An 8,087-nucleotide genomic window follows, 5' to 3' on the forward strand; every position below is an offset into this window, starting at 1 on the left:
CGCTGGAAAAGTGATCTAGAAGAAAGAGATGTACGTATGAAGCTGTTTTTGTGAGGATCAAATTGAATCGGGTCGTATGATAATGTCGGAATCATACTGAAACTTAAAGACATTAGATTTGAACATAAGACGTTTACAGACAAAACACAACTGTGCAACCATGAATAGAGTTACAGTACTTTAGACTTACTACAAGACTGTTGCTGCGAATAAGGTATACTACAAAAGACAAGTATACGCAGCACGAGCATCCCTATACAGACAAGATCTCGTCAAAGGTAAGACTCTAGTTGCACTAGTTCTGGATAGTTTATAAGTATGTTACAACGAAACGCCTTAATTACATTAACGTGGGTTCCGGAGCAGGTTCTCCTGCGGCTGTGATCTTGAGAATCCTCCCATCTGCACCAGAGTTCTTTGCTATAGGGCAATCCTTCTTAAGTGCCCTATCTCCCCGCATTGGTGGCATGACTGGCTAGTACTAGCTTTGGTGACGGGATTGCGGTGTTTAGCCAATGTTATGTGGACACGAGTGCCTTCGTCGTTACTCCACTTTGAAAATTGCTTCCTAAAGCGTTCGGCGTTATAACTACTCTCGTGTGCAGGGTTAGTCCCGATGAAAGGGACTTGAGGGATGGGTTGTGCCGGTGCTCCACAGCCACGAGCATGGTGCCCTATTTTTAGGCAATTGCAACACTGCATCTCATGGCAAGTCCCATGATGATGGAAACTACACTTATCACACTTCAGGAGTTTTCCCTCGTATGGCCTGCTCGGTACTGGGATGGCAGGGGTTTCCACTTGTTGCTGTTGCATAGCCAGCCTTTGGGATTTCTTGCGTTCTTTCTGGGCTTGACGCTTTTGTTTCTTGTTCTCTGTCTTTCGGCTTTGCGAGCCAGTGACTGTTACTGTTTGTTGGTTTCCCGGTTTGGTACTACCATCTAAACTCTCGACCCCTTTGTCGGTCTTGCTTGTGTTGCCTGAGTTGATGTGTGTAATTAAGGAAAGTTATCATACCAGCTGCTACTGCAGCTTGTAAAGTAGCGGTGTCGATATGGAGGATAGGGGTTTCGTTGCTCGACTGATTGTTTCCGGATGACAACATGATCCTATAAAACGAAAGATAAGGATTTTGTGAGCGGTTCTGGTTGACCCTAAGTGTACTTAGATTGTTCATGTAAAGAGTACGAATATATTCTCGAAAGTTTGACCTACATCCCTATGATGTAGTCCTAGTATGGAATGGAAGTATGTTTGCGAAGGTTTGACCTACATCCCTATGATGCAGTCCTAGTAATGAGTAGAAGTAAGTTCGTAGAATGGTCTCAAAACGTTTGTTGTGCAAGCCGAGGTATCATGGGTTGGTGAATAACAAGATCCAACCACTGAAAGAGACTTGGAAATGTCTCCGGAGATAAATCACTATAGTCCAATGACTTGACTAAAGCATGTTTCAGATAGACCCAATGAAAGTATGATAAGAGTACTTGAATGAAGAATGACACAAAAGTTAGCCGGTTGTCAATATCTTTGATATTCACGATGTAAAGGTTCGGGAAAATGACCTTGTGAAGGTCTTACATCATAACCACAGAGAAGATAGTTCTTGACAGCATAAAGACCTAACTAAAGTACTTACGGTACAAGATAATTTCATAGAAAATGCCACATCGGGCATAGACAGAAAAACACGATTCCTTTTTATAAGGAAAATAAAGTAAAGTGTCTACTACCGGCGACGGTCATCCTTCTGGTGAACTCTCAATTCAGCCAGTTGACGTTCCACGTCAAGTAGGTGTCTTTCGTACACCCTCTGGCGTACTCGGAGCTCTATGACTTCGGCTCGTGATTCAGCCAGCGCTTGCAGCAGGGTTTCATGGTTTCTCTCTTATCTCCCGTGAGCATCTTCTAGACGAATGGTGCGGAGGGTATGCATTCTCGCATCGGCGACAACTTCGGTAATCTGATGTAAGGCTGTCCTGCCTTGAATCTCATTTCGGGCCACTCTGCGGACCAAGATTGGCAAGATTCTGCATGCTGAGCCCCCATTGTTCACGTCTTCAAAGCTTCGGTCGCCATTAAATGGCATGGGCTGATCTTGTCCTTGGCTCCTTGTTTCCAAGCATTCCACCCACTCAGGGGTCGGGCCATGAAAAGCCGGACGAGGGTTAGGAATTGGAAAGGGAGCTGCTCGGGGTAGGTTCTGAACCTCTGGTTCGGAGTTAGCATCATACGAAAGGTCTTCATCATGGTGATCATTCAAGGGATAGGATGATCATTCTCTGGTTCTTCTCCAAACCAACCAGCTATAACTTCGTTCAGAAGATACTGGTTGTCGTGGGGATGGAGTCAAGTCATGTTATTTATGCGAGAATTTGGGGGTAAGAAAATAATTATTAGACGAACTATCTAGATAATTATTTAGAAAATCTTCATCAGTTACATCGCTATTTGTGAAGTGCATACCAGTTATATGTAATCTAAACAGGATAGACCTTCGAATAAGTGACCTTAACTCTGTATTCACACAGAATAGGGGTGAAGTAAAATTTCCACAGATTCTAAGTCTATAACATCCTAATTACATATAGCCTTAGTGTATCCACTTAGCAACTATCAACTTAGTAATGAAGATACCATTTTAGTTCTCAAGTATAAAGTACTTATAGTAACACCAAATACTCCTATAGTATTTTAAATTTTAATGTTATGTTCTATTGTTCTCATTGTGGTAGGGTTGGTAAGATTTTAGCATTGTTGCAACCACACAATTAAACTTAGGCACATGCTAGTCAACCCTCGGATAATATAGGTGATCAGGCTATATCTTCCTAGTTTTGACCATATGTCTCTAAGCCCACCTGTGTTGCCCAACAATCGTGATTCTTTTGTAGTGTCATAGTGACACTGATTTTAGTATGAATGCAGGCACGCATACTTACTTAAATATTTTATTATTTAAATTATAAGCTCTTGGTCAGAGTATTTTTAATCCCTTATGTATTTATAGTTAGTATATCTTTTATGGGTTGATATACTTAATTCACTATAAACAATGCTCTGATACCAATCTGTCACACCCCAAAACCAAGAACGGCGGAAACGTTCTGGGGCGGAGGACGTCATCAATGAACTGACTCAATGTATGATATTGTGTTCTAGTAATAGTTCTAGTATCTCCCTAAACTACCCATATTGTAGTTTACTAGTAATCTAACTGGTACGTATGGACATTGATGTATACCCTTGCTACCCAAGGGCATGGGATGAACTGGAAGGACCTTTATGACTATATATGTATACATGTTATATAACTAATATTTAAACGACCTTCGGACGAGTACCTGATATCCCACCAGACCACATCTCAAGCGCGAAAAGGAAATAGGGTGGATAGCCTTCCTAAGTATTTTAAACATTTCTTATATAACTATACATATAGAGGCATGCAATTTATAAATATTTTCTAAGAAAAGGATGACTTGATGTCGATCTATAAAATGGTTTTGAAGGCATGGGTTTGATAAAACAGTTTAGTATAAAGAACATTTGTTTGAAACACAATTGTAAATAAGTTTGAAATGTAATATACAGAATAAAATGTACAGTGTAATAAGGAGTTTTTAAACACATAATGTGATTATGAAAAACATTTGAAGGAAACTGTTTGGTAAAACGGCTAACGAGTAGCCAGTCATTTGAACGCTGCTTATTAATCACATGTGATTGATATAATAATTAGCATAATTCTACTTGTATCCCCCCCCCCATAAAACATTTAAAAACAGTTTAAAACATTGATTAAGGGGTATGAACTCACCTGCAGTAAGTGACTGGAATTGAACGGACTGTTATCGTAAGGAAGGATCGGACAAGTGCTTGGTGTCAAGTGAAGACTTTAGACACACAAAATGATCCTAATTACATATGAAGAAATATGTATATAAATAATTAGTGATTAAAACACTAATTATACAATTATAAACATTTAAACGCGAGGAAAACACTTTTTGTCAAGTGCTAGGAGGCTAATGGGTTGCAACAGAGGAGTGCAATGCTCCTAATGGGAGTTTAAGGTCTAATGACCATATGTTTTGGAGTTTACGGCCCAGGGGAGTAAACTCCTGGCCGTAAACTCTCCTTAGGGTCACTAAATGAAGCTTAGAATTACTTCAACTCTAGTCGTGAATTATTTCAAGGCTAAATCAAGTGTTTGGGCTTCCTATTAACTCCTTTAAGGAGTTTACGGCCCTGGGACCATATTCCCCTGGAGTTTACGGCCGTAAACTCCCTTGGGAGGGTGTTTATGGTGTTTTCAAGTCTCTAACATTTCAAGGTTATGATCTATGTTCGGTTCTAGGCATAAGGAAGGAGTTAGGGTGTCATTTGACCCCTTTATAGGGGTTTACGGCCCAAGAACTTGTCTTGGCCGTAAACTCCTTAATACTTGTGATTCCTTATGTTTTCTAGGCTTAAAACACTTTAGGGTACATGTCTAAAATCAAGTATAAGCCTTAGGTGCCTTCAAAGCACCATTTTCAGCATGCTTTTTCGAGTTTACGGCCTACGATACTCTTGGGCCGTCAACTCCCAAACTTGGGTGATTCTTGCTTGATTTCATGTCCCTAATACACTCCTATACAAGTCCAAGGCAGTAGTATATCACGGGGGACAATCTAGGCTTGGTTTCGGGAGTTTACCGCCCAAGAACACCTTGGGGAGTAAACTCCTAAATCGAATGATTTAGCTATGTAATCTATGTTATGAACACATCTAAAGCTTTCTAACACTACTAGAAAGAGTTACTCACAATTTGGGATAAAAACCCGAAGATCCGTGAGAGAGAATTCTGGCTTTTCTCTAATTGGAATTCAACTAATGAACCAATTTGGTTCAAAATTCTATTTATAGTCCCGAGATATTTTGGCAGAATTATTTTTATTCCTGAAACGAATTCTAATGTCCTAGAGTATTGGAATAACGTGTGTTGCACAAAACCCTAGTGCATCCACTCTCCTAATATCTCCTTAAGTGTAAAATCCTGAAAACTGCCAAACTTATACTCGAAATCTGAGTTTTTACTGTAACTATTCTACTTCTATTGGCTTCAAATGGTTTGTTCCGAATGGAAATTTCGGGTTGTCACACATGCCCTCTCTCAACGAATAGCAAAACAGTCATAATCCATCCAACTTTGATCATAGAACGGCCTAATGCGGTCTAATAAAACCATTCTTAGAATAATTCTTCAAGCCCGGTGAAGAACGAATCCTCAATATTTGAATAAAACTAGTCCTATGTCGCCTGAATTCCGGAACCTACGATCTCAATGGTCTGACTCCCTATCAAACACTTCATACCGAACCGCCACCAAGTCAACCCCATAGAGATTTAAACCAAGGAAATGCTTCAAAGGGGAAAAAAAATACTCACCATATACAACTACAAAACACCTATAATCAACAGAAGGCTCTGAGAATCCTTCGAGTAGAATATTTATCTGTGTAACGGTTAGACTCATACGAGAGCTACGCAACAAGGTCAAATTAATTACTCTGGGATTATTTAATCCTACTGCGAGTGACTTAACATTTACCAATCAATCAGTTACTCCACAAACACACACGAGACCCAATCACTATCACTGACCGAAACACTAAAACTACCCGAAGCATTGAAACTGCCTCCTGACTACTCTCCAAAATCGACCGAGACCACCATGGTCGCAATTCATCAGCCATGCATCTGAAATACTATGTTCCAGCACGGTTTCTGAGCCAAAAGACTCCCACGCAGTCACCCCTCATGACTTCCAACAGAAATCCCCACAAGCAATAACTACCCAAACCATCTCGACACCAACCCGATGCTAAACAGAATGCTACCAGACCAACTGTAGTCTTTCCTCATACCCGGTCTCCCACGACCCACCATAATCTAATTCCTAACATAATGTGTTTGTACTATAGCCTTGTGAACCGACCCACCCTAGCTTAAACCATTCGTAGAAAACCACGAGCAAAACACAGGTTTGCCACAATATCACCACTAAACAAAGACTGGTGAATGCTACGGGCCACTCAGCTATCTTACAACACTCCCACACCAACTAACCATTAGTGAATACTACCGGCTACCCCACAGTCTTACAACACTTCTGCACCAACTGCTAACTAGTGAATGCTATAGGCCACCCTATAGTCTTACAACACTTCCACTTACCATAATCGCAACCCAAAGCCTTAACTCTACTCTATCAAATCGAATACACCCAGAGTTGAGCACACACTCGGTCTAACGCCCAAGCTGAAATAGAGTCATGCTTGGAACCCCAACCTGTTTCCCCAAAGCCTACTATCAAGCACCAAGAGAAAGCGATCTCAATCTTCGTAAGTTATCTGAACTTCCAACTCACACAATCCTCAATCCAAACAACCACTTGGGTCGCCTTCCTCCCAGACGGGGATGCGAAACTCATCCTAGTTTCAAAAACTGATTCTGCTCCTAAATCCCTAGACGGTTCTCCCCTACTTTGTAGCGACTAAATATTCAAAGCACATGAGAATTGAAGGATACCCCAATCCTTCTTACTTTCCAACGATCGATCAGCTGACAACCAACGCTCAACCTTGCTAGTGATCCATTACTAGCCAACTCAAAAGACCAATCAATCTTTAAAGATTAGTTGAACACTTCCCGGATCGCAATATTACTGATAAACCCAGATGCTAAAAATAAAATCACACTCAAATATTGAAGTCTAAATGATGGATGCTCCAACCTAAATCTCAGCAACAAACCACTTCCCTCAGCACCTCCAAAAACCAATCCAAGAATAATTGCTAAAACCACTAGATCCTGGCGATACTAGACAACTATCATGTAGAATCCTAACCACAAACCTTCCCCACAGTGCCCCAAAGTGATTTCGACTACCACCGAAATAACACAAAACACTCCCAACCGGCTATAAGAGAAACAACCCTTTACTAAATCACTAACGATTCATGGTATGCAAACGGCATATAACATTTCTTGAAGATATAACTCAAACATAAGCAGAGAAATCAACCAGAGATACACTTTCCCAAACTGATTCAAAATTATAATCAAGAAAATGCATGTAAAACTGAAAGAAAGCAAAAGATACATACCCGCAATGTCGCCAGGAGAAACCCCGAATCCCTCATCCAGCTGAAGTGCATGTGATGAAACCTGGGTTGCCCTAACCACTAAGTGGGGGAAAATATCCTTGATATGACCAAGTTGATGAGAACGATGCCATAACTCTACTTTCACTATGCATTCTTGATGGGTGTGACCCTTCCATCCGCAACTGTCACACTTTGACTTGGTGCGCTCATCCCCATCCACCCCTTCATCCTTTATGTCACCACCACGACCTCATAGGCCTCTGAAACCAGCTATGTCAGTGACCAACTTCTCGGATTTCGAAGCCAGTTTGGAAGTCCGCTTCCTCTTTCCCACCCGCCTATCTAAACCAATCTTCTGCTCTTGGGTTACCCCGACCACCCCATCAACCGCCTGAGCAACTGAGGCTCGCTCGTCGAACCTGGAGGCTACTCTATCAGTGAAATGCCAAATGAATTCGGGTAACTCCTCACATAGGGCTCACTTTTGTGACAATCGATTCCTACGGTTGACCCTCCTGGAGACATGGTTCACTAATCACCTCCGATCCCAAATGACAAGAGCTAATAATAGGATCTTCCTTCTTGCAGGTTCCTAGGAATCCACAAGCTTTAGGCTCCAGATGAGCCCGAACTGCCTCGCTACGATCTAGGTCCGAGATTCCCTGAGACGACTGTCCACTAGCTCAGAAATCGCTTCCTTGACTGAACCAAGGATCACAGGAGTCCGCTCAAAAATACAGCGGGTAATCTCTGAAAAGATGAACTCCCGCACCTTCTCGCTAATCGGCTCAGTACTTGCACCTGATTCGGAACACGAACCCGAACCAGAGCCAGAAACATAACCATCTCCCTAAGCACTCATCTCCAAACTGAAATACGACAAGCACACAATCAAAACATACCCAAGAATCCCCCTTCCATCAGATTCTTAGA

The sequence above is a fragment of the Lactuca serriola genome, chromosome 9 (assembly GCF_051521515.1).
Source record: "Lactuca serriola cultivar US96UC23 chromosome 9, Lser_US96UC23_V15, whole genome shotgun sequence".
In the NCBI taxonomy this organism is placed as follows: Eukaryota; Viridiplantae; Streptophyta; class Magnoliopsida; order Asterales; family Asteraceae; genus Lactuca; species Lactuca serriola.